Source organism: Acipenser ruthenus, chromosome 21 (genome assembly GCF_902713425.1).
Source record: "Acipenser ruthenus chromosome 21, fAciRut3.2 maternal haplotype, whole genome shotgun sequence".
In the NCBI taxonomy this organism is placed as follows: Eukaryota; Metazoa; Chordata; class Actinopteri; order Acipenseriformes; family Acipenseridae; genus Acipenser; species Acipenser ruthenus.
Window position 1 is genome coordinate 12,876,704 of NC_081209.1, and position 27,341 is coordinate 12,904,044.

At 49.2% G+C, this 27,341-nt stretch overlaps 7 non-coding genes across 7 annotated transcripts; 4 read left to right on the forward strand and 3 right to left on the reverse strand.

The window, feature by feature from the left end:
* Window positions 1-2,808: 2,808 nt before the first annotated feature.
* On the forward strand, window positions 2,809-2,882 carry trnat-agu (transfer RNA threonine (anticodon AGU)). The gene has a single exon. It is a non-coding gene; the product is annotated as a tRNA-Thr (tRNA).
* Window positions 2,883-3,039: 157 nt separating this feature from the next.
* On the reverse strand, window positions 3,040-3,121 carry trnas-gcu (transfer RNA serine (anticodon GCU)). Its single transcript has one exon. It is a non-coding gene; the product is annotated as a tRNA-Ser (tRNA).
* Window positions 3,122-11,528: 8,407 nt separating this feature from the next.
* Window positions 11,529-11,600, forward strand: trnae-cuc (transfer RNA glutamic acid (anticodon CUC)). The gene has a single exon. It is a non-coding gene; the product is annotated as a tRNA-Glu (tRNA).
* A 1,494-nt stretch (window positions 11,601-13,094) lies between these two features.
* Window positions 13,095-13,168, forward strand: trnat-agu (transfer RNA threonine (anticodon AGU)). Its single transcript has one exon. It is a non-coding gene; the product is annotated as a tRNA-Thr (tRNA).
* Window positions 13,169-13,323: 155 nt separating this feature from the next.
* Window positions 13,324-13,405, reverse strand: trnas-gcu (transfer RNA serine (anticodon GCU)). The gene has a single exon. It is a non-coding gene; the product is annotated as a tRNA-Ser (tRNA).
* Window positions 13,406-22,011: 8,606 nt separating this feature from the next.
* Window positions 22,012-22,085, forward strand: trnat-agu (transfer RNA threonine (anticodon AGU)). Its single transcript has one exon. It is a non-coding gene; the product is annotated as a tRNA-Thr (tRNA).
* A 155-nt stretch (window positions 22,086-22,240) lies between these two features.
* Window positions 22,241-22,322, reverse strand: trnas-gcu (transfer RNA serine (anticodon GCU)). Its single transcript has one exon. It is a non-coding gene; the product is annotated as a tRNA-Ser (tRNA).
* Between the last annotated feature and the right edge of the window lie 5,019 nt (window positions 22,323-27,341).

A 27,341-nucleotide genomic window follows, 5' to 3' on the forward strand; every position in this document is an offset into this window, starting at 1 on the left:
CGGGCATTCCAGGTTTCCCAGGTTGCTTAGAACACATCAATGTGATCTGGCAACAAATTCAATCAGCTAAAAAGGAGAGGAAGGAGCTCCATGTGACATTCCTGGATTTGGCTAATGCATATGGTTCAGTGCCACATGAACTACTTTGGGCAGCATTTGATTTTTTCAGTGTACAGATGACAATAACAAATCTAGTGAAAGCCTATTTTGGAGATTTGCAATTCAGTTTTTCAACTTCAGAATTCAGCACTACATGGCAATGCCTAGAGGTTGGAATAATGGCAGGATGCACCATTTCTCCACTGGCGTTTACCATGGCAATGGAAGTAATCATTAGGGCATCAAAATGGGTAGTAGGAGGAGAGCGCTTGGCTTCTGGAATGCGACTACCACCAATTCGAGCATACATGGATGACATGACAACCATGACTACAACAGTAGCCTGCACTAATCGATTATTGGGCAAATTAACCAATAACATTGAATGGGCACGAATGCAATTCAAGCCCACTAAATCAAGGAGCATCTCTATAATTAAAGGCAAAGTAGTAGATAAAACATTCTTCATTAATGGTGAGGCAATACCAACAGTGTCTGAGAAGCCAGTGAAGAGTCTTGGGAGATGGTACGACGGGGATCTAAAGGACACAGTTCGTGTGGGAGAAGTTAGACAACAAGCAGTGGAAGGGTTGAAGAGCATAGACAGCTGCGCTCTACCAGGTAAACTAAAACTCTGGTGCTTTCAGTTTGGTCTACTGCCGAGGTTGCTGTGGCCACTGACTGTGTACGAGGTTTCTTTGACAACAGTAGAGAAGTTGGAAGCTTTAATCAGTTCATACATCAGGAAATGGTTGGGAGTTCCACGCTGCCTCAGCAGAGTGGGACTTTATGGTAAAGGAATACTGCAGCTACCAGTCTCTGCTCTAACCGAGGAGTTTAAGTGCGCCAAGGTCAGACTGGAAATGACTTTAGTAGAGTCACGCGATAAATGCGTAAGGGAGGCAGCACCTGTGTTGAAAACTGGAAGAAAGTGGGCGGCAAAGAAAGCTGTGGAAGATGCAAAGGCTGCCCTTCGAATTGGTGATATCATGGGGCAAGTTCAGCATGGAAGAGGGGGTCTTGGTTTCAGTTCAACTCCTCCTACATGGCACAAGGCGGCCCCAGCTCAAAGGAGGAAGCTGGTAGTCAACGAGGTGCAAAAGCAGGAGGAGAGGATGAGGTGTATAAAGGCCATTTCCCAGGCCAAGCAGGGAGAATGGATGAGATGGGAGAGTGTGGAACAATGCAAGATTGGCTGGAAAGACCTATGGTCAATGGAACAGAGCAGGATCAGTTTCCTCATCAGGTCAACATATGATGTTCTCCCATCACCACAGAACCTAAACCTCTGGGTAGGAGAGGATCCCTCATGTCCTTTGTGTTCATCAGCTGCAACATTAAGGCACATTTTGACAGGATGTAAGGTGGCTCTTAGCCAAGGACGGTTTACTTGGCGCCATGACCAGGTGCTGCAATGTTTGGCCTTAGCATTTGAAGACAAGCGTAACATGACCAATAAGTTGTCACCTGTTCCATCAAAACATTACACACAAAAGACAACATTCCTCCGCCCAGGAGAGCAACCACCAAGAAAAGGTGTTAAAACCAATTCTCGCCCAGGACAACTGGAAGCTGCTAGAGACTGGAAAATGCTGGCAGATGTTGGTCAGCGGCTTATTTTTCCACCTGAGATTGCCACCACTAACCTTCGACCAGATATTGTCTTGTGGTCTGGATCAGCACTCCTTGTTCACCTGGTAGAGTTAACAGTGCCATGGGAGGATGCTGTAGATGAGGCTTATGAGAGGAAGAAACTGCGGTATGCTCAACTAGCCACTGAAGCGGAACAGCGAGGATGGAGAGTTCGGGTTTACCCAGTGGAAGTGGGTTGTCGAGGATTTGTGGCACACTCTACAACCTGGTTTCTCAGAGACGTCGGATTCAGTGGCCAAGAGTTGCGTCGCACAGTGAAGAACTTATCTGAAGCAGCAGAAAGGAGCAGCAACTGGCTGTGGTTGAGACGGAAAGATTCTGGCTGGGGACAGGTAAGTAAGCTGGGCTGAGTTGAGTGGGGGACGGAGGGGGGTGATGCTGGGACGCCAGAATCACCGTCGAGCCCTCTTGAGGTGTCGTGGGCTAGTCGACGAAACACTGAGGATGGAAGGTGCCCACTTGAAAACCCCAGAGATGTACCCTACTTAGCTCAATCCAGACGGTTGTCATGCTGATGCGCTGGGGAGGCCGCACTTTGGTTGATCCCCGGAGCCAGCATCGCAGCCGTTGTGTGTGCTGATGCGCCAGGGAGGCAAAATAAGCTGATCCCTGGAGCCAGCATTACACTTCAGCCATTAACACCAGACAGAAGGATATCTACATCATCATATGGAAGGAAACGTAAATGGATGGAGACACATATGGATCACATTAGTTTACTGTAAAGCTACGTCTTAGTTGGTGCTTATCTTGGCGAGAGCCGAGTTCAAATCAGCATGAAGTTTTAACATCTACTCTCGTGTAATGGAAATCATTATCTAGACAAAGAGGGTACAATCGGTCATATAAAATACAATGCAGATTCCGATATCTGAGGTCGGAAATTGTTTAATAACAAGTAATACGCATTTTCAAGTGTTTCAGATTAATTTCAGAAATGTCGTGCGGTTAATTTTACAGTCCTGCATTGCAGTAGAGAATGACAGTAAAGGCAATAATGTCCCTGATAGGTTTCATTTCACAGGTCTCTGACACAAATTTCTTTGCGTGTGGCAGGGCGCCGTGGCTTAGCTGGTTAAAGCGCCTGTCTAGTAAACAGGAGATCCTGGGTTCAAATCCCAGCGGTGCCTTTGGTTATACTATTTTTCAGCAAAGTTTAGGCTGTTTTTGTGTTACTGTTGGGGAACATCTCTAACACAGACCAATACTGTCCTATAGTCGCAGGATAAACACTTTTGCCAAAAAAAAGAGAACGAGAAACAGTAATAATAATAAAAGAAAAAGCTACGACGAGGATGGGATTCGAACCCACGCGTGCAGAGCACAATGGATTAGCAGTCCATCGCCTTAACCACTCGGCCACCTCGTCCCCAAAAACCAGTTGCTCAAACCAAAGAGGATGAAACACTCACTATTTGTTCACAGCGCGGGTGTAGAAGCCGTCTAATCTCTCCTAAGGAGCACACTTTATTATGGCAGTTCATTATGATTCATTGTCTGTCATTGTGTTGCAGGTGTGCATTTACACTTTATTATTTTCTTTTTTTATTTTGTGTTTATATACATGCGTGCTTGTTTTTTTTTATTTAAATCACGATATGATTTTGTATTTTCACTGCACGATTTATTATTGATTGTGTGTTTGGCTATTGTTTATTTTCACTAATTTTGAATCACGGCACTTGTGAATGAAACGTCGCATTTTGGATTCGGAGGGTTGTGGGTTCAATCCCCAGTGGGGGACAATGCTGTTGTACCCTTGAGCAAGGTACTTTACCTAGATTGCTCCAGTAAAAACCCAACTGTATAAATGGGTAACTGTATGTAAAAATAATGTGATATCTGTATAATGTATAATGTGATATCTTGTAACAATTGTAAGTCGCCCTGGATAAGGGCGTCTGCTAAGAAATAAATAATAATAACTTGCCTAGACTGCCTCTCCACCTAATTGACAATTAATATGTTGCTTTTAAAGCGCATTCCTCACGTGGGTCTTATTATTTTTAAGTAAATAAATGGTTTTAAGAGACGGACAGATTGAGAGAGCAGCGCGAGCTCCAGGCAAAGAGACACGGGAACGCACAGCTGTGGAGACACGGACACAGAGGCGAGAAATTACCTGAGGGATCTGACCAAGGGACTTGTACAGCAGGTCGCTGCCGCTGAGAGACCCAACTCCGGAAGCAACTGAGAGGGAAGGCGTTGAGTTCGCTGTTTAAGGCGGATTGAGCATTTAGAGGGGAAGAGGCGAATATACCTCCCCTCGCTAAGTGAAGTGTGCAATCTTTTGCTGCTGTGTGTGTGCTTGCTGCATCGCCCTGCTTTCAACAATTTGGATTGCTTAGCCGAAGTTCTTTTATTTTGTTTTACTTTCTTAGAGAAACGTCTCCAGTGACGGCCCTCACTAACGATAGGTTGCGGATGCAACCCCGGTTCCCTGAAAGAGAAAATAACCATCAAGGTATGGGATATTGCCGTCAGGCAGTAGCGATTGGCTGAGCTTTTATAGCAAAGCTGCCGATAGGCCTCTGCGCGAGCTGCCACGTAAGCCCGCCCCCTTTGGAGCTTACTATACGCAGCGCGCAGAGACTCACTTCCTCTTTTGCTCTTCAGGCCGTGAAGGCTTCTGAAGCGACCACGCGGCTTGATGGTTATTTTCTCTTTCAGGGAACCGGGGTTGCATCCGCAACCTATCGTTCCCTTTCAAGTCGAAAATAACCATCAAGGTATGGGAACAGTGTACCCAAGCCGTCGCGAGGGAGGATTCTCGGCAGTAGGACAGACTTACGTCATAACGCAACTGCGTAGGCAGTACATCTAGGCATATGCGGAGCTGCGCCTCAGCGTCTATGCTCGTAATGACACCTGTCTTAAAGGTGGAACAGTCAACACCATGCTATCAACCACTCTATACGTCCGCATCCTGAGGCGTCATAGAGTGCAAAACAGATGCTCCAAAAAGTGGAGCAGAGGAATCCAGTACATTTAACCTGTAAAACCTCATGAAAGTATGCGGCGTAGCCCAACTGGCTGCCGCGCAAATATCAGACACCGGCACCCCTCGAAAGAGGGCCCAGGATGTCGCCATACCCCTGGTAGAATGCGCCTTCAACTGCCCTGGTGGTGGAAGGCCTGCAGATTCATACGCTAATCTAATAGCATCCACTATCCAGTGGGAAAGGCGCTGTTTAGACAGCGGCTGACCCAAAGATCTAGAACCATGGCTAATGAACAACTGTTCTGTCTGCCTCACAGTCCTTGTACGGTCAATATAACACCTCAATGCCCTCACGGGGCAGAGCATGTGTAACCGCTCTTCCTCTGGGGAAGAAAAAGGAGGAGGATGGAACGCCATCAACTCGACTGACTGGTTCATGTGGAACGGGGATATAACCTTTGGTAAAAAGGCCGGATTAGGGCGCATGGAGACCTTAGAACCGTCTCCTGCAAAACGAGTACAAGAAGGATGCACTGAAAGTGCATGTAACTCGCTCACGCGTTTTGCTGATACCACAGCCAGCAAAAATGCAGTCTTAATAGATATGAGCTTCATATCCACGCTGTGGAGAGGCTCAAACGGTGCCTTGGTAAGGGCTTCTAGCACCACATCAAGGCTCCACGACGGTAAACTGGTCGTTCTTGGAGGCCGCAAGCGTCTTGCGCCTTTCAGAAACTGAGATGCCAAAAAATGGCAACCAGGTGATAAACCGTCAATGCGTACATGACAAGCCGAAATGGCGGCTAAATACACTTTAAGTGTAGAAGGAGATTTCCCTTCATCCAGCAGTTTCTGCAGAAACTGCAATATTACTGCCATAGGACAGGAGACTGGGTCGTGGCTCTCAGCCAGACACCAACTCTGAAACAACTGCCACTTATACGCATACTGCGACCTAGTAGAGGGCGCTCTCGCACTCTGGATGGTCGATATAACTGCAGTCGAAAGCCCTAAGGCTGACAGGCGCTCCCGCTCAGGGGCCAAGCCCACAACTGCATGAGTTTGGGGTTCGGATGCCAAAGCTCTCCTTGAGCTTGGGACAACAAGTCCGCTCGCAGAGGGAGCTCCCTCGGGCGACCGTGCAGTAATTGCACTAGACTCGGGAACCATATTCTCCGAGGCCACCGAGGAGCGATCAGAATCACTGTCGCTCGCTCTACCCTGACCTTCTCCAAGAAGGCGGGGAGCATCGGAATCGGTGGAAAGGCATACAGGAGCCCTGGCGGCCATTCGTGAGCCAGTGCATCCACCCCCAGGGGGCTGTCGAGGTCCTTCACCGAGAACCATAGGGGACAGTACGTGGTCTCTCGCGAAGCGAAGAGATCGACCTGCGCTGTGCCGAACCATTCCCAGATGCGCTCCACCACTTGAGGGTGGAGACGCCATTTGCCCGAAAGAGGACCTCCTCTGGACAGGAGATCCGCTGCGTAATTGACTCTGCCCGGCAGATGAACTGCACGCAGAGAGGCTAAACGCGGCTGAGCCCAGAGCAACAGCCGCGTTACCATCTGGTGAAGACTGGGGGACCGCAATCCGCCCTGGCGATTGATATACGCCACTACTGTGGTGTTGTCTGACCGCACTAACACGTGCTTGTCTAGAAGCACTGGCAAGAAGTGCCGGAGGGCGAGGTCCACCGCTCTGAGCTCCAGAGCGTTGATGTGGGCTGACCTCCAGGGTCCTGACCACACTCCACGGGTCCCTGTCCCGTTCCAGACTGCTCCCCAACCGTGGTTGGAAGCGTCGGTCGTGATGACCTGCCTTCTGAAAATGGGACCCAAGCGTACGCCTTGGCGGAGGTTTGACGGAACTCTCCACCAGCGTAGCGCTTCCCAGCAGGCTTGGGATACCCTTAGCCTGCGGTGTTTGTCTCTCCGCGGATGCAACGCGAAGGCATTGAACCAGGCCTGCAGAGGTCTCTGGTGTAGTAAGCCCAAAGGAAGGGCTTGTGAGGCGGCAGCCATCAACCCCAGCATGCGCTGACACAGCTCCATGTTGACTGTTTGTCTCAACCTGAATAGGGCAAGACACTGCTCTATTGAGGCAACTCTTTGTGTCGACAGGGTCGCTTCCATGGACACTGAGTCCAGATGTAGACCCAAAAATTCGGTCTGTTGGCTCGGCACTAGGCGGCTCTTTTCTGAATTGATCTTCAGACCTAGCCGCCGAAGATGGTCTGTAACCATCACTGTGTGCTGTGCCACCTGCTCCTTCGACTGCGCGCAGACGAGCCAGTCGTCCAGATAATTCAGCAGTCGGACACCTTGAGCCCGCAAGGGAGCTAGAATGGCATCCATACATTTCGAAAAGGTTCGAGGAGCTAGTGACAGGCCGAATGGAAGGACACAAAACTCGTATACCCTGCTCTGGAATGCGAAACGCAGATACTTCCTGTGACCCGGGCAGATGGGAACGTGAAAGTACGCATCTGTCAGGTCCACGGTGGTGAACCAGTCGCCGTGTCGGACTGACTGGATGATGTGCCTGTGCGTAAGCATCCTGAACGATAACACCCGCAGGTATTTGTTCAGTACTCGCAGATCTAAAATAGGACGGAGCCCGCCGTCCTTCTTGGGCACCAGGAAGTATTTGGAATAGAACCCCTGGTCGATCAGAGCAGGGTCTACTTGTTGAATGGCACGCTTGCTGAGCAATGCTTGTATTTCCACATTCAGAGCTGAGGACTGAACCGAGTCCTTCACTGCAGTTACGACCACTCCCCGAAAGGGGGGAGGTTTTAACTGGAACTGAAGGGTGTACCCGGTGGATATAGTTTTGTGCACCCAGATGTCGTTGGTGCATTGTTGCCAGAACTGGAGCTGGGAGACAGTGTAGGGGAGGGTTAACAGCTGCCTGGTGTTCTCAGGGCTGTTTGGGCTGGGCTCGTTCGGGAGGGGCCTGGCCAGAGCCCCGAGGGCGTGGCTTGGCACCACCTCTAGGGCGCCACCCTCCGCGCTGCGGTCTTGAAAAAGGAGGTTGACCGCGCGCTGCTGTGCTTGAGGGAGAGGTCTTAGTACCCCCTGGCCGTGGCTGGTGCTGCGGTGGTGCCCTGCGCCACTGATGTTCCTGAGGCCGCTTCGGCTGGAACGACGGTTTTGGCCACATTTTCGCCATTTGCTGTGACGCCTCCCGCGCCTTGGCGGAGCGTTGCAGCATCTCCTCCACCGCTGGACCTAATGTGTGTCCCGGTGTAATTGGGGCATCCAGCAACAGGGCCTTATCAGGTTCCTGCACTCTCGCCTGCGAGAGCCAGAGTTGCCTTCTGGCCACCACCAGAGACGCGATGCTCCTGCCCTGAGCCCGCGCGTTGAGCTGGGCCAGCTTCACCAGCAGTTGACTGACGGTCCCCAACTCGCTTCTGAGGGCCGCCGAAGGGCACTCAGCAGGTCTTTGAGTAATGCCGCTTGGTAGACCGTCAGCAAGCTGGCCACATTAGAGAGCTTGACCGCCTCTGTGGCCGCAGCGTACCCCTTCTTGAGGTGTACCTCAGTGGTCCTGCACTGCTTATTGGGGCATGCAGGATCTTTCGTCAGCCCCGATAATGTTGGCGTCTTCACCAACGCGGCGAACGCAGCGTCCACAGGTGGGAAGGACGCCAACCCAGCCTCACTTGCCCCTTGCATGTTAAAGGCCGAGGCCTTGCGAGAAGTCGCCGGGGCAGAGGCCGGAGCCCCCCAAGTGGACTGTACCTCCTTAATAAAGTCTGGGAATGCCGGAAGCATCCTGGACTGACTGGACTGGGCTGAAGGCGACTCAAACAAGGAGCGCCGAGGTGGTTCTGCCATCGGCCACTCGACGCCCAAGTGGCGGGTTGCTCTGTCCACCACAGACCACGTAGGGTCATTGGTGTCCAGCACGTGGAGCTCATCCTCAGAGTGCTGGGAGGCTACCTCAGCCTCTGTACTGTCCCCCTCTAGGATGTCAGATGCGTCTCTAGACAGCGCATCGATATCCCACTCCCCTTGAGACTGCACTGGAGGAGCGACGACCGGTGCAGGTTGTGGAGGGGCCACTGGCTGACTAGCAATGGGCCCAGTCGGTTGTCCTGGGACTGGAGGCACCACATTTGCTAAGGACATGAGGATGGACTGCTGCCCCATCATAACTTCCATGAATTGAGACATTTTGGAGGTTAGCTCTGCCACCCCCGACCTGTCTCTGTATCGCCTGTCCCGACGAGGGGAACGAGAGCGTGCTCTCCGTCGAGGCGATCTGGAGTGCGACCTAGACTCCCGACGGGGGCGTACCCTACAAGGGGAGGGGCTGTGCTCCCGAGCGCGTCTGGTGGGGGACCTCTGACCAGCCGTTAGCTGGGAGGACGGGCTCCTGGAGAGCTGCAGCCGCCCTGGCGGCATCGCCGTAGATGACGGCGGGGCAGAAATGGTGTGGGACGATCCAGTGGAAGGAGAGCGCCCACCCACTGCTTTCTTCGCCCTTTGGCGGAGGGTGCGTGTCTGGAAACCAGCACAAAGATGGCAAAAAGCCCAATCCGCCAACGCGGATGCGGCGTGCTCTGGCCCCAGACACGCCACACAGTCCTCATGGGGATCGCTCGCTGGCAATTTTGCCTGGCAGGTGACGCAACGGTGGAACCCGGACATGGTTGCCGAAGCGTGGACGTGCACTGATGGTAAAGGCGTCGATGCGCCAAGCGTCGAGCGCCAAAGCGTCGAGCGTTGAGGTGCGTGCACCGAGCGTCAAGGCGTCGAAGCGCCGAGCGTCAAGGTGCGTGCACCGAGCGAGCGCCGAAGTGCGTGCACCGAGCGTCGAGGTGCGTGCACCGAGCGTCAAGGCGTCGAAGCGCCAAGCGTCGAGGTGCGTGCACCGAGCGTCGAGCGTCGAGGTGCGTGCACCGAGCGTCGAGCGTCGAGCGTCGAGGTGCGTGCACCGAGCGTCGAGGTGCGTGCACCGAGCGTCAAGGCGTCGATGCGCCGAGCGTCGAGCGCCGAAGCGTCGAGCGCCGAAGCGTCGAGCGTCGAGGTGCGTGCACCGAGCGTCGAGCGCCGAAGCGTCGAGCGTCGAGGTGCGTGCACCGAGCGTCGAGGCGTCGACGCGCCGAGCGTCGAGCGCCGAAGCGTCGAGCGTCGAGGTGCGTGCACCGAGCGTCGAGCGCCGAAGCGTCGAGCGTCGAGGTGCGTGCACCGAGCGTCGATGCACCGAAGTCCCCAAGCGCAGACGCGCTAGCACCAAGCGCTGATGCGCTGCACAAAGCGCCGAAGCGCTGCACCAAGTGGCAAAGTGCCGACACCAAGCGCCTAAGCGCAGCACGCCGGAGCGTGAGTACCGAGCGTAGAACGCTAGCACAGACGCCTAAGCGTCAGCTGACCCGCAGAGCGGAGATGCTATGTGCTGGTACAGTGTCTGATGCTGTGCACTACTTACCTGCTGGTGCTGGGGATTGAGGCTTAGTGGTCGTCTTCCTCTGTGTAGTGAATGGGATTTTTTTTTTTTTTTTTTTTTTTTTTGCTGCAGCAGTACTGCTGGTGGTGATTAAGTGACTGGGACACAGTATATGTGGGCACAGTACAACTACCACGCGTTTTTTTTTTTTTTTTTTTTTTTCACCGCAGGCAGTACGTGGGAGACAGCAGAGCAGGCTCCACACACACGCGGTCTAGCCAAGGCAAGACCGGGGCTGCAGACACGCGCGCGGCCAAGGCCAACGCAACGTGCGTCACAAATATATAAAAATACACACAGAAAAATATATATTTTAATACAACCCAAAACACAACACAATAATCAAAATTAATTAATAAAGGAAAGACGGGAGACCACGAGACAACGCGATGCAAGCAAAGCGTGAAGGAAATATATAAAATATATAAAAATATACACAATATATAAAATCCTTAAATAATAATAACGACTCCGAAGAGTGTAACTGAAATAAACTCTGAGAAGGGGCAAAAACCAGCTTCTCAAGCTTTAAGCTTATTGAGTACAATCAGCTACAGGCTCTAATACCTACCGCTACCAATGCTGAAGACAAAAGAGGAAGTGAGTCTCTGCGCGCTGCGTATAGTAAGCTCCCAAGGGGGCGGGCTTACGTGGCAGCTCGCGCAGAGGCCTATCGGCAGCTTTGCTATAAAAGCTCAGCCAATCGCTACTGCCTGACGGCAATATCCCATACCTTGATGGATATTTTTCGACTTGAAAGGGAACCAGAGCTGTTGTAGCCTATTTGAGTCTCAGCTAATGCCACCGTGGAACACAGAGAAGACGACTTTGGGACTTTCTATTGTTGTAAACTTTTCTTATTGATTGCTGCTGTTAGACAATTACATTACGTTTGTTGCTGTAACCATTTCCAACGTTACTGATATCGATATATAGCAGGTTATTTCTGTAGCCGAACCTATATTTAAGTTGTGATAGCTACTCCTGTTATGGCTATAGCTATTTGCCCATTGTTGTTGCTATTGCTGTAGCTAAATCTATATTTGAATTGTGATAATCATTGTGAATACTGCTGCTATTGATCCAACTATTCTTGTTATTGCGACCAATATTTCGTTTTTATGTTTTATATATGTGCTTGGCCATTTTAGTATATTTTAATCTGATTGTTTTAATAATTTAAATGAATCCCTTTCATGATTTATTGTCTGGCTTCCTTGTCTGCATTTCCACGGTGTTGCTACCCCGGTATTACGAACCTGTCCTAGTGACACCTGTAACAATTGCGCAGGGCCTGGGGGCTGTTCCGTTTTTGATGCGACAGCGTTGATAGCAAAGAAATTCCTGGCCAGCCGTACAAACTCCTTCAGCAACGTCCTTGGTGGTCTAGTGGTTAGGATTCGGCGCTCTCACCGCCGTGGCCCGGGTTCGATTCCCGGTCAGGGAAGTTCTTTTATGCCTATTATTATTCCGATTAAAACCACTCTCTTACTCTTCATTAATCAGATGTAGATATGTCTAATTCTTGGCTGTGGCCCGACTGCATTCAATTAAAAGCGCATCCTTTATATTATTATTATAGAGACTTTGCACATTGATTCACAACCCTTTTTGGCATTATCTTCTTCTCAGACTGCAGAAAAGGAGTTTACAATTGCTCGTTACAAGCGAGAGGACAGCTGTAGTCTAACGACCCCCCTCTACACAATCACACAGTTAACACAATAAGTACCGACTAAAAAGAGTCACGGGATTATCCTACGCACCCTCTCATTCAGTGCTCCAGTGCTGTGACGCGCAGCAAATCGGTAGGTGCGTTCAAGTACCTGTAACTCAAAAACGGAAAGCTAGGCACGCAGTCCACATACCAAACGAAAGAGGAGGCTCCACAATTTCCCGTGATATCTAACACGCCCAGGTGTCTTGTTCCTAGAATAAACTACAGCGTCCAGAATACAGTGGTGCCTTCACTTGCTAGGAGACAGCTGTGCGCATTGGGCGTCTTATCCATCTTGCATAAACAACACATTATGCCAAACGATGGCTAGAGGTAAAGGAAAAGCAAAATAAAGTGTTCCTATACACATTTTTATTCATTCATTTACTCCACGTGTTAGTTATATGTCGTTTTATTGCTGGGGTCCGGTCGTGTCCTTATGAGGGTCAAATGGAGGAATTTGTATTTGAAAGTGTATTTTCACTTGTACAGATGCAACGTGTTTAATTGTTAAGCAAATGTTTCTTATTTTAAATGAGCAATGCCGATGTTATTAAAACAGTTTCTAAATCTACATGTGTAATACATATATTGTCAATGAACATGTGTCTTATTTGAATGTGAGCAGTGTTTGTGGTGCACGATTGGGTGCTGATAGTGCAGTTTTCGAGACCTGCTGCCAGTATGAACCAAGAAATGAAACGTCGCATTTTGGATTCAAACTGGAGAAACTGATGTTTGTTGAAGGACTGTGTGCAATCAGAACGGGGAGAAAGCCTTGCGGTCCAGGGGTTGTCAGCAGTAGGGGATTTAACACCTGGGAGCTGAGGATGTTACAGCCATTCATCTCCAGGGTGCTCAGCAGAGGTTCCATGTTGTAAAGGTTAGCACTCTGGACTCTGAATCCAGCCATCCGAGTTAAAGTCTCGGTGTGACCTCAATTTAACCATATGTTTTGATCATGTGAACTACCAAATGTCATATATCTAGACAAAGAGGGTACAATCGGTCATATAAAATACAATGCAGATTCCGATATCTGAGGTCGGAAATTGTTTAATAACAAGTAATACGCATTTTCAAGTGTTTCAGATTAATTTCAGAAATGTCGCGCGCTTAATTTTACAGTCCTGTATTGCAGTAGAGAATGACAGTAAAGGCAATAATGTCCCTGATAGGTTTCATTTCACAGGTCTCTGACACATATTTCTTTGCGTGTGGCAGGGCGCCGTGGCTTAGATGGTTAAAGCGCCTGTCTAGTAAACAGGAGATCCTGGGTTCAAATCTCAGTGGTGCCTTTGGTTATACTATTTTTCAGCAAAGTTTAGCCTGTTTTTGTGTTACTGTTGGGGAACATCTCTAACACAGACCAATACTGTCCTATAGTCGCAGGATGAACACTTTTGCCAAAAAAAAGAGAACGAGAAACAGTAATAATAATAAAAAAAAGCTATGACGAGGATGGGATTCGAACCCACGCGTGCAGAGCACAATGGATTAGCAGTCCATCGCCTTAACCACTCGGCCACCTCGTCCCCAAAAACCAGTTGCTCAAACCAAAGAGGATGAAACACTCACTATTTGTTCACAGCGCGGGTGTATAAGCCGTCTAATCTCTCCTAAGGAGCATACTTTATGGCAACAAGGGAACAAGGGAAAGACCTTGTGACAGCCTGGAGAGACAGCTGACAGGAGGAAAGAGACCCCATTGGGGCTGGTAAGGGTTAGCTACCCTTGTCGGCAGTATCCAGCTCTGTGTTTACAGGATGCTGGAGACACCCGCCCAAGGCTTCTAAGAAATTAAAGAGAAAAATACCCCTAGAGTCTGCGAGAGCGGGGGCGGAAGATGACTCAACGTTGGACAACACGGTTAACGACTTAGGAACGGAAACGGATATGAGTATGGAGAGTACTTCACAAAAGACTAGTTCAAGATCTGCAGTTAACAAAGACATGGAACTCCAGGTTTGTGTCTGCGGCTGGAGCAAGGCGACAACGGTCAGGGGTTTGAAGATTCATCAAGGGAGAATGAAATGCTTGAGGGAGAAGGGACAAGGGCCTCGCATTGATCAGTACTTCTTACGAAGTCAGTCAAGTCAGTCGAATGAAATCCAGCGACAGGAAGCAAACCACAGTTCGCAGGATATCAGCACCCCTGTCATAGATGTGAGGAGGACTTGCATGGACACAGTTAGTGATGAACCTAATGATCCTTGTGAACCCGGTCAGACAAACCAGCATAAGAGAGAAAAGAACCTCAACGGGCACAAGCCTGGAGTTAAATGGCCAAGAGCATGTGAGAAAACTGCATGGGACACAGTAAACACAGATCTCTGCGTTGCATTGGAAAGATTAAGTGGAGCAGTTGAAAAGAAGCTGGATAAATTTGGGGACATCATCTACGCATATGGAAGTGAGAGGTTTGGAGTTGAAAAAAGGAAGGAAAAAGTACAAACTATTCCTGGAAAGTCTAGACGGCAGCAGGAGATTGAACGCTTAGTTAGAGAAAGGAGACAGCTGAGGAACCAATGGAGAAGAGCAGAACAAAGTCAGAAGGAGGGACTCAATCTCTTACAAAGGGTCATAAAAGATAAGCTTGCAACATTGCGCAGAGCTGAGCGCCTACGGAAACGCTACAAAAAGAAGGAGCGTGCGAGAGCTAACTTTTATAAAGACCCATTCCAATTTGTAAAGAAGTTATTCACCAGTGAGAAGAATGGCACACTAAAAGCATCTAAGGTTGAGCTGGAGAGATATTTGGAGGAAACACATACAGATTCAAAAAGGCAGGAGCCTATGTCAATTCCGTCAGACATCCCACCTATCAATCCACCAGAATACCAAATGGAGGACTGTGCACCTAAGTGGAAAGAAATAGAGCAAGCTGTGAAAAAAGCAAGGGCTTCATCATCTCCAGGGCCTAATGGAGTTCCGTACAGAGTGTACAAGAGTGCTTCAGGAGTTCTACGAATTCTGTGGAAATTGATGAAAGTGAGTGAGGTAAGTAAGCTGGGCTGAGTTGAGTGGGGGACGGAGGGGGGTGATGCTGGGACGCCAGAATCACCGTCGAGCCCTCTTGAGGTGTCGTGGGCTAGTCGACGAAACACTGAGGATGGAAGGTGCCCACTTGAAAACCCCAGAGATCTACCCTACTTAGCTCAATCCAGACGGTTGTCATGCTGATGCGCTGGGGAGGCCGCACTTTGGTTGATCCCCGGAGCCAGCATCGCAGCCGTTGTGTGTGCTGATGCGCCAGGGAGGCAAATAAGCTGATCCCTGGAGCCAGCATTACACTTCAGCCATTAACACCAGACAGAAGGATATCTACATCATCATATGGAAGGAAACGTAAATGGATGGAGACGCATATGGATCAGATTAGTTTACTGTAAAGCTACGTCTTAGTTGGTGCTTATCTTGGCGAGAGCCGAGTTCAAATCAGCATGAAGTTTTAACATCTACTCTCGTGTAATGGAAATCATTATGATTCATTGTCTGTCATTGTGTTGCAGGTGTGCATTTACACTTTATTTTTTTTTTATTATTTTGTGTTTATATACATGCGTGCTTGTTTTTTTTTTATTGAAATCACGATATGATTTTGTTTTTTCAGTGCACGATTTATTATTGATTGTGTGTTTGGCTATTGTTTATTTTCACTAATTTTGAATCACGGCACTTGTGTGGAGTAGAGGTTAGAGCTCTGAACCCTTGACCGGAGGGTTGTGGGTTCAATCCCCTGTGGGGGACATTGCTGTTGTACCCTTGAGCAAGGTACTTTACCTAGATTGCTCCAGTAAAAACCCAACTGTATAAATGGGTAACTGTATGTAAAAATAATGTGATATATGTATAATGTGATATCTTGTAACAATTGTAAGTCGCCCTGGATAAGGGTGTCTGCTAAAAAATAAATAATAATAACTTGCCTAGACTGTCTCTCCACCTAATTGACAATTAATATGTTGCTTTTAAAGCGCATTCCGCACGTGGGTCTTATTATTTTTAATTAAATAAATGGTTTTAAGAGACGGACAGATTGAGAGAGCAGAGCGAGCTCCAGGCAAAGAGACACGGGAACGCACAGCTGTGGAGACACGGACACAGAGGCGAGAAATTACCTGAGGGATCTGACCAAGGGACTTGTACAGCAGGTCGCTGACGCTGAGAGACCCAACTCCGGAAGCAACTGAGAGGGAAGGCGTTGAGTTCGCTGTTTAAGGCGGATTGAGCATTTAGAGGGGAAGAGGCGAATATACCTCCCCCCTCGCTAAGTGAAGTGTGCAATCTTTTGCTGCTGTGTGTGTGCTTGCTGCATCACCCTGCTTTCAACAATTTGGATTGCTTAGCCGAAGTTCTTTTATTTTGTTTTACTTTCTTAGAGAAACGTCTCCAGTGACGGCCCTCACTAACCAGAGCTGTTGTAGCCTATTCGAGTCTCAGCTAATGCCACCGTGGAACACAGAGAAGACGGCTTTGGGACTTTCTATTGTTGTAAACTTTTCTTATTGATTGCTGCTGTTAGACAATTACATTACGTTTGTTGCTGTAACCATTTCCAACGTTACTGATATTGATATATAGCAGGTTATTTCTGTAGCCGAACCTATATTTAAGTTGTGATAGCTACTCCTGTTATGGCTATAGCTATTTGCCCATTGTTGTTGCTATTGCTGTAGCTAAATCTATATTTGAATTGTGATAATCATTGTGAATACTGCTGCTATTGATCCAACTATTCTTGTTATTGCGACCAATATTTCGTTTTTATGTTTTATATATGTGCTTGGCCATTTTAGTATATTTTAATCTGATTGTTTTAATAATTTAAATGAATCCCTTTCATGATTTATTGTCTGGCTTCCTTGTCTGCATTTCCACGGTGTTGCTACCCCGGTATTACGAACCTGTCCTAGTGACACCTGTAACAATTGCGCAGGGCCTGGGGGCTGTTCCGTTTTTGATGCGACAGCGTTGATAGCAAAGAAATTCCTGGCCAGCCGTACAAACTCCTTCAGCAACGTCCCTGGTGGTCTAGTGGTTAGGATTATATATATATATTAAGCAGCCTATTTTAGCGCCAGCCAGACGCGCCAGCCAACAGAAGAGCCTCAACAAAAGAGCCGGGAGTCTAGCTGTGGGAGTCCAGCGAGGGGAGGCCTGCGCTGAGACGCTGTTCCAATAGATCCAAACCTAACGGGGCTCTAGAAGAAGCTCTCTACTAGTCAGGTCTGTACCCTCCACCCTACTGCTCCCACTGTGCCTTTTGTCCTGCTATGACTGTCTCTCACATCCCTGTTCTGTCCTCCCGTCCTCGTCCTCTGCCCTCCCTCCGCTTCTGCTCCTCTAACCCCTCTAACCTCATTTCTCTGCCTCTCCCCCCCTCCCGCACACTCTCTGGTGCACTCTGGAACTGTCACTCTTCTGCTAACAAAGCTGATTTCATCTCTGCCTTTGCCTCCCACCTCTCGCTCGATTTCCGTGCTCTCACTGAAACCTGGCTGTCCCCTGATAACACTGTTACTCCTGCTGCCCTGTCCTCTCTCTACGTCCTGTCCCATACCCCGCATCTCACTGGACGGGGAGGTGGGACGGGTCTTCTCCTCTCCCTCCTTACTCTTTTCTGTCCCCTCCGATCTCATCTCACTCTCTGTCAGTACCTTTGAATTTCATGCAGTCCAACTAACCTTTCCCTGTCAACTCCTGCTCATTGTTCTGTACCGCCCCCCTGGGCCTCTCACTCACTTTCTGGATGAACTCGACTATCTACTCTCCTCCCTCCCCTCCCTGTCTACCCCGACTGTCCTGTTGGGTGACTTCAACATCCATCTCTCCAACCCCAGCCACTCTGCTGGATTCCTCCCTCTCCTGCACTCCTTCGACTTCTGTCTCTCTCCGTCCCCTCCTACCCACAAAGCTGGCCGTCAACTGGACTTCACCTTCTCCAGGGCCTGCTGCCCCTCCACCCTCTCTGTCACCCCCCTGGACCTCTCTGATCACTATTTCATCTCTTTTTCTCTGTCTCTCCCCCCTCTCCCTGCTCCTCCTACCCCCACTGTCACCTCTCGCCGTAACCTCCGCTCTCTCTCCCCCTCTGTCCTTGCCTCCACTGCTCTCTCTCACCTCCCTCCTATCGACTCCTTTTCACAACTCTCCGTAGACTCTGCTACCTCCACCCTCTTCTCCTCACTCACCTCCTCCCTCAACTCCCTCTGTCCCCTCACCTCCCGTCCTGCTCGCCCCTCCCCTCCCCATCCCTGGCTCTCCTCTGCGCTCCGCTCGGCAAGAATCACACTGCGATCTGCTGAAAAGAAATGGAAGAGAACCAAACTCCCTGCTGCCCTAGACCTTTACCGCACTCTCCTCTCCTCCTTCTCCTCTACTCTCTCCTCTGCTAAATGTGCTTATTTCCAATCTGTAATCCAAGCCTCCACAACAACCCACGTAAACTATTCTCTACCTTCTCCTCCCTCCTTAACCCCCCCCTCCTCCTCCCTCCTCTATCTCCCCTGATGACTTTGCCTCCTTCTTCTCTTCTAAAATTTCAGATATCCGCAAACTCTTTAACACCTCTCCCTCCCCGCACCCCCTCCCGCTCCAACTCCTACACCCACTGCAACCCCTACTAACTCACCCTCCTTCTCCACCTTCTTGCCCCTCTCAGACTCTGACCTCTCCTCCCTGCTCCAGGGTCACAAACCCACCACGTGTGCCTTGGACCCCCTCCCCACTCACCTCTTTCAAGCTGCTGCTCCTGCTCTACTCCCCTTCATCTCCTCCCTCCTCAACACCTCTCTACTTTCTGGTATCTTCCCCTCTGCCTTCAAACAAGCCTCGATCACTCCCCTCCTCAAAAAACCTACCCTCGACCCCACCTCCCTCCAGAGCTACCGTCCTGTCTCCCTCCTACCCTTCCTCTCCAAAACCCTCGAGCGGACTGTACACCGCCAGCTCTCTGCTTTCCTGTCCAACCACTCTCTGCTTGACCCTCTCCAATCTGGCTTCCGCTCTGCTCACTCTACTGAAACCGCCCTCCTGTCTGTCACCAACTCACTTAAATGTGCCCGAGCTGCCTCTCTCTCCTCTGTCCTAATTCTCCTCGACCTCTCTGCTGCCTTTGACACTGTTGATCACTCTATTCTACTATCATCTCTTGCTGACCTGGGGATCTCTGGCACTCCTCTGGCCTGGTTCTCCTCCTACCTCTCCAACCGCACTTACCAGGTAACCTGGCGTGGAGCAACCTCCACACCTCACCCTATCTTAACTGGAGTCCCCCAAGGGTCAGTCTTGGGTCCTCTCCTGTTCTCTCTCTACATCCGCTCCCTGGGCCCCCTCATCGCATGCTATGGTTTCTCATACCATTTCTATGCTGATGATGCTCAGATTTTCCTCTCCTTCCCCACCTCTGACTCCACCATCTCCTCCCGTATCTCTACCTGTCTGTCTGCTATTTCCTCCTGGATGCACTCGCATCACCTCAAACTCAACCTCTCTAAATCTGACCTCATTTTCTTTCCCTCCTCCTCCCCCTCCTCTGATCTCTCTATCTCTGTTCCTCTGGAATCTACCACACTCTCTCCCTCTTCCTCCGCTAAGAACCTCGGAGTCACCCTGGACCCCTGCCTCTCTTATTCCCAGCACATCTCCACTCTGGCACGCACTTGCCGATTCTTCCTGAGCAACATCCGAAGAATCCGACCCTTCCTCACCAACTATGCTACCCAGCTCCTGGTCCAGGCCCTGGTACTCTCCCGCCTAGACTACTGCAACTCCCTCCTGGCTGGCCTCCCTGCGTCCGCCACCCGTCCGCTCCAGCTCATCCAGAACTCTGCTGCCCGCCTAGTGTTCTCTCTGCCTCGCATCGCCCACGCTACTCCACTACTCCGCTTGCTCCACTGGCTCCCGATCACCGCTCGCATCCAGTTCAAGACTCTTGTACTAGCCTACAGATGCCTTGACCAGTCTGCACCCAGCTACCTCCAGACCCTGATCTCTCCCTACACCCCCACTCGACCTCTCCGCTCCGCCTGCACTAGAAGACTAGCTCTACCACCGCTACGCTCCCCTGCCTCCAAAGCCCGCTCCTTCTCCACCCTTGCTCCGCAGTGGTGGAATGACCTTCCTACAGATGTCAGGACTGCCCAGTCCCTGACCACATTCCGGCGCATCCTTAAGACTCACCTCTTCAAAGAGCACCTGTAGAACTCCTCTGTTTGTATCCTGGGACACTATCACCCTTCATGTAAATGTGCTTTATTTTGCTCTTATCAGCCCCTATTTTACTGCATTTAATCCTGTACTTCAGAATACTGTAATCTGCCAAGTTTTTAACCTGTAGTACTTTGTATTTAATCACATCCTGATGTAAATATCACTATTTAATCATATCTTGATGTAACTATCACTATTACCTGCTGTATTATTGAATTGTGGTTTGTCACACTTGTACTTTACTTGAACAAAAGTTATTGTATTTCTTGCTCTTATTGTATTACTTGTATTGTAACGCTTGAAATGTTTTTGCTTACGATTGTAAGTCGCCCTGGATAAGGGCGTCTGCTAAGAAATAAATAATAATAATAATAAAATAATAATTCGGCGCTCTCACCGCCGCGGCCCGGGTTCGATTCCCGGTCAGGGAAGTTCTTTTATGCCTATTATTATTCCGATTAAAACCACTCTCTTACTCTTCATTAATCAGATGTAGATATGTCTAATTCTTGGCTGTGGCCCGACTGCATTCAATTAAAAGCGCATCCTTTATATTATTATTATAGAGACTTTGCACATTGATTCACAACCCCTTTTGGCATTATCTTCTTCTCAGACTGCAGAAAAGGAGTTTACAATTGCTCGTTACAAGCGAGAGGACAGCTGTAGTCTAACGACCCACCTCTACACAATCACACAGTTAACACAATAAGTACCGACTAAAAAGAGTCACGGGATTATCCTACGCACCCTCTCATTCAGTGCTCCAGTGCTGTGACGCGCAGCAAATCGGTAGGTGCGTTCAAGTACCTGTAACTCAAAAACGGAAAGAGCTAGGCACGCAGTCCACATACCAAACGAAAGAGGAGGCTCCACGATTTCCCGTGATATCTAACACGCCCAGGTGTCTTGTTCCTAGAATAAACTACAGCGTCCAGAATACAGTGGTGCCTTCACTTGCTAGGAGACAGCTGTGCGCATTGGGCGTCTTATCCATCTTGCATAAACAACACATTATGCCAAACGATGGCTAGAGGTAAAGGAAAAGCAAAATAAAGTGTTCCTATACACATTTTTATTCATTCATTTACTCCACGTGTTAGTTATATGTCGTTTTATTGCTGGGGTCCGGTCGTGTCCTTATGAGGGTCAAATGGAGGAATTTGTATTTGAAAGTGTATTTTCACTTGTAAAGATGCAACGTGTTTAATTGTTAAGCAAATGTTTCTTATTTTAAATGAGCAATGCCGATGTTATTAAAACAGTTTCTAAATCTACATGTGTAATACATATATTGTCAATGAACATGTGTCTTATTTGAATGTGAGCAGTGTTTGTGGTGCACGATTGGGTGCTGATAGTGCAGTTTTCGAGACCTGCTGCCAGTATGAACCAAGAAATGAAACGTCGCATTTTGGATTCAAACTGGAGAAACTGATGTTTGTTGAAGGACTGTGTGCAATCAGAACGGGGAGAAAGCCTTGCGGTCCAGGGGTTGTCAGCAGTAGGGGATTTAACACCTGGGAGCTGAGGATGTTACAGCCATTCATCTCCAGGGTGCTCAGCAGAGGTTCCATGTTGTAAAGGTTAGCACTCTGGACTCTGAATCCAGCCATCCGAGTTCAAGTCTCGGTGTGACCTCAATTTAACCATATGTTTTGATCATGTGAACTACCAAATGTCATATATCTAGACAAAGAGGGTACAATCGGTCATATAAAATACAATGCAGATTCCGATATCTGAGGTCGGAAATTGTTTAATAACAAGTAATACGCATTTTCAAGTGTTTCAGATTAATTTCAGAAATGTCGCGCGCTTAATTTTACAGTCCTGCATTGCAGTAGAGAATGACAGTAAAGGCAATAATGTCCCTGATAGGTTTCATTTCACAGGTCTCTGACACATATTTCTTTGCGTGTGGCAGGGCGCCGTGGCTTAGATGGTTAAAGCGTCTGTCTAGTAAACAGGAGATCCTGGGTTCAAATCTCAGCGGTGCCTTTGGTTATACTATTTTTCAGCAAAGTTTAGCCTGTTTTTGTGTTACTGTTGGGGAACATCTCTAACACAGACCAATACTGTCCTATAGTCGCAGGATAAACACTTTTGCCAAAAAAAGAGAATGAGAAACAGTAATAATAATAAAAAAAAAGCTACGACGAGGATGGGATTCGAACCCACGCGTGCAGAGCACAATGGATTAGCAGTCCATCGCCTTAACCACTCGGCCACCTCGTCCCCGAAAAACAGATGCTCAAACCAAAGAGGATGAAACACTCACTATTTGTTCACAGCGCGGGTGTAGAAGCCGTCTAATCTCTCCTAAGGAGCACACTTTATTATGGCAGTTCATTATGATTCATTGTCTGTCATTGTGTTGCAGGTGTGCATTTACACTTTATTATTTGTTTTATTATTATTTTGTATTTATATACATGCGTGCTTGTTTTTTTTTTATTTAAATAACGATATGATTTTGTATTTTCACTGCACGATTTATTATTGATTGTGTGTTTGGCTATTGTTTATTTTCACAAATTTTGAATCACGGCACTTGTGTGGAGTAGTGGTTAGGGCTCTGGACCCTTGACCGGAGGGTTGTGGGTTCAATCCCCAGTGGGGGACAATGCTGTTGTACCCTTGAGCAAGGTACTTTACCTAGATTGCTCCAGTAAAAACCCAACTGTATAAATGGGTAACTGTATGTAAAAATAATGTGATATCTGTATAATGTGATATATTGTAAGTTGCCCTGGATAAGGGCGTCTGTTAAGAAATAAATAATTATAATAATAATGACTGCCTCTCCACCTAATTGACAATTAATGTGTTGCTTTTGAAGCGCATTCCGCACGTGGGTCTTATTATTTTTAATTAAATAAATGGTTTTAAGAGACGGACAGATTGAGAGAGCAGAGCGAGCTCCAGGCAAAGAGACACGGGAACGCACAGCTGTGGAGACACGGACACAGAGGCGAGAAATTACCTGAGGGATCTGACCAAGGGACTTGTACAGCAGGTCGCTGACGCTGAGAGACCCAACTCCGGAAGCAACTGAGAGGGAAGGCGTTGAGTTCGCTGTTTAAGGCGGATTGAGCATTTAGAGGGGAAGAGGCGAATATACCTCCCCCCTCGCTAAGTGAAGTGTGCAATCTTTTGCTGCTGTGTGTGTGCTTGCTGCATCGCCCTGCTTTCAACAATTTGGATTGCTTAGCCGAAGTTCTTTTATTTTGTTTTACTTTCTTAGAGAAACGTCTCCAGTGACGGCCCTCACTAACCAGAGCTGTTGTAGCCTATTCGAGTCTCAGCTAATGCCACCGTGGAACACAGAGAAGACGGCTTTGGGACTTTCTATTGTTGTAAACTTTTCTTATTGATTGCTGCTGTTAGACAATTACATTACGTTTGTTGCTGTAACCATTTCCAACGTTACTGATATTGATATATAGCAGGTTATTTCTGTAGCCGAACCTATATTTAAGTTGTGATAGCTACTCCTGTTATGGCTATAGCTATTTGCCCATTGTTGTTGCTATTGCTGTAGCTAAATCTATATTTGAATTGTGATAATCATTGTGAATACTGCTGCTATTGATCCAACTATTCTTGTTATTGCGACCAATATTTCGTTTTTATGTTTTATATATGTGCTTGGCCATTTTAGTATATTTTAATCTGATTGTTTTAATAATTTAAATGAATCCCTTTCATGATTTATTGTCTGGCTTCCTTGTCTGCATTTCCACGGTGTTGCTACCCCGGTATTACGAACCTGTCCTAGTGACACCTGTAACAATTGCGCAGGGCCTGGGGGCTGTTCCGTTTTTGATGCGACAGCGTTGATAGCAAAGAAATTCCTGGCCAGCCGTACAAACTCCTTCAGCAACGTCCCTGGTCCCCTGGTGGTCTAGTGGTGGTCTGTCCAGCCAACAGAAGAGCCTCAACAAAAGAGCCGGGAGTCTAGCTGTGGGAGTCCAGCGAGGGGAGGCCTGCGCTGAGACGCTGTTCCAATAGATCCAAACCTAACGGGGCTCTAGAAGAAGCTCTCTACTAGTCAGGTCTGTACCCTCCACCCTACTGCTCCCACTGTGCCTTTTGTCCTGCTATGACTGTCTCTCACATCCCTGTTCTGTCCTCCCGTCCTCGTCCTCTGCCCTCCCTCCGCTTCTGCTCCTCTAACCCCTCTAACCTCATTTCTCTGCCTCTCCCCCCCTCCCGCACACTCTCTGGTGCACTCTGGAACTGTCACTCTTCTGCTAACAAAGCTGATTTCATCTCTGCCTTTGCCTCCCACCTCTCGCTCGATTTCCGTGCTCTCACTGAAACCTGGCTGTCCCCTGATAACACTGTTACTCCTGCTGCCCTGTCCTCTCTCTACGTCCTGTCCCATACCCCGCATCTCACTGGACGGGGAGGTGGGACGGGTCTTCTCCTCTCCCTCCTTACTCTTTTCTGTCCCCTCCGATCTCATCTCACTCTCTGTCAGTACCTTTGAATTTCATGCAGTCCAACTAACCTTTCCCTGTCAACTCCTGCTCATTGTTCTGTACCGCCCCCCTGGGCCTCTCACTCACTTTCTGGATGAACTCGACTATCTACTCTCCTCCCTCCCCTCCCTGTCTACCCCGACTGTCCTGTTGGGTGACTTCAACATCCATCTCTCCAACCCCAGCCACTCTGCTGGATTCCTCCCTCTCCTGCACTCCTTCGACTTCTGTCTCTCTCCGTCCCCTCCTACCCACAAAGCTGGCCGTCAACTGGACTTCACCTTCTCCAGGGCCTGCTGCCCCTCCACCCTCTCTGTCACCCCCCTGGACCTCTCTGATCACTATTTCATCTCTTTTTCTCTGTCTCTCCCCCCTCTCCCTGCTCCTCCTACCCCCACTGTCACCTCTCGCCGTAACCTCCGCTCTCTCTCCCCCTCTGTCCTTGCCTCCACTGCTCTCTCTCACCTCCCTCCTATCGACTCCTTTTCACAACTCTCCGTAGACTCTGCTACCTCCACCCTCTTCTCCTCACTCACCTCCTCCCTCAACTCCCTCTGTCCCCTCACCTCCCGTCCTGCTCGCCCCTCCCCTCCCCATCCCTGGCTCTCCTCTGCGCTCCGCTCGGCAAGAATCACACTGCGATCTGCTGAAAAGAAATGGAAGAGAACCAAACTCCCTGCTGCCCTAGACCTTTACCGCACTCTCCTCTCCTCCTTCTCCTCTACTCTCTCCTCTGCTAAATGTGCTTATTTCCAATCTGTAATCCAAGCCTCCACAACAACCCACGTAAACTATTCTCTACCTTCTCCTCCCTCCTTAACCCCCCCCCTCCTCCTCCCTCCTCTATCTCCCCTGATGACTTTGCCTCCTTCTTCTCTTCTAAAATTTCAGATATCCGCAAACTCTTTAACACCTCTCCCTCCCCGCACCCCCTCCCGCTCCAACTCCTACACCCACTGCAACCCCTACTAACTCACCCTCCTTCTCCACCTTCTTGCCCCTCTCAGACTCTGACCTCTCCTCCCTGCTCCAGGGTCACAAACCCACCACGTGTGCCTTGGACCCCCTCCCCACTCACCTCTTTCAAGCTGCTGCTCCTGCTCTACTCCCCTTCATCTCCTCCCTCCTCAACACCTCTCTACTTTCTGGTATCTTCCCCTCTGCCTTCAAACAAGCCTCGATCACTCCCCTCCTCAAAAAACCTACCCTCGACCCCACCTCCCTCCAGAGCTACCGTCCTGTCTCCCTCCTACCCTTCCTCTCCAAAACCCTCGAGCGGACTGTACACCGCCAGCTCTCTGCTTTCCTGTCCAACCACTCTCTGCTTGACCCTCTCCAATCTGGCTTCCGCTCTGCTCACTCTACTGAAACCGCCCTCCTGTCTGTCACCAACTCACTTAAATGTGCCCGAGCTGCCTCTCTCTCCTCTGTCCTAATTCTCCTCGACCTCTCTGCTGCCTTTGACACTGTTGATCACTCTATTCTACTATCATCTCTTGCTGACCTGGGGATCTCTGGCACTCCTCTGGCCTGGTTCTCCTCCTACCTCTCCAACCGCACTTACCAGGTAACCTGGCGTGGAGCAACCTCCACACCTCACCCTATCTTAACTGGAGTCCCCCAAGGGTCAGTCTTGGGTCCTCTCCTGTTCTCTCTCTACATCCGCTCCCTGGGCCCCCTCATCGCATGCTATGGTTTCTCATACCATTTCTATGCTGATGATGCTCAGATTTTCCTCTCCTTCCCCACCTCTGACTCCACCATCTCCTCCCGTATCTCTACCTGTCTGTCTGCTATTTCCTCCTGGATGCACTCGCATCACCTCAAACTCAACCTCTCTAAATCTGACCTCATTTTCTTTCCCTCCTCCTCCCCCTCCTCTGATCTCTCTATCTCTGTTCCTCTGGAATCTACCACACTCTCTCCCTCTTCCTCCGCTAAGAACCTCGGAGTCACCCTGGACCCCTGCCTCTCTTATTCCCAGCACATCTCCACTCTGGCACGCACTTGCCGATTCTTCCTGAGCAACATCCGAAGAATCCGACCCTTCCTCACCAACTATGCTACCCAGCTCCTGGTCCAGGCCCTGGTACTCTCCCGCCTAGACTACTGCAACTCCCTCCTGGCTGGCCTCCCTGCGTCCGCCACCCGTCCGCTCCAGCTCATCCAGAACTCTGCTGCCCGCCTAGTGTTCTCTCTGCCTCGCATCGCCCACGCTACTCCACTACTCCGCTTGCTCCACTGGCTCCCGATCACCGCTCGCATCCAGTTCAAGACTCTTGTACTAGCCTACAGATGCCTTGACCAGTCTGCACCCAGCTACCTCCAGACCCTGATCTCTCCCTACACCCCCACTCGACCTCTCCGCTCCGCCTGCACTAGAAGACTAGCTCTACCACCGCTACGCTCCCCTGCCTCCAAAGCCCGCTCCTTCTCCACCCTTGCTCCGCAGTGGTGGAATGACCTTCCTACAGATGTCAGGACTGCCCAGTCCCTGACCACATTCCGGCGCATCCTTAAGACTCACCTCTTCAAAGAGCACCTGTAGAACTCCTCTGTTTGTATCCTGGGACACTATCACCCTTCATGTAAATGTGCTTTATTTTGCTCTTATCAGCCCCTATTTTACTGCATTTAATCCTGTACTTCAGAATACTGTAATCTGCCAAGTTTTTAACCTGTAGTACTTTGTATTTAATCACATCCTGATGTAAATATCACTATTTAATCATATCTTGATGTAACTATCACTATTACCTGCTGTATTATT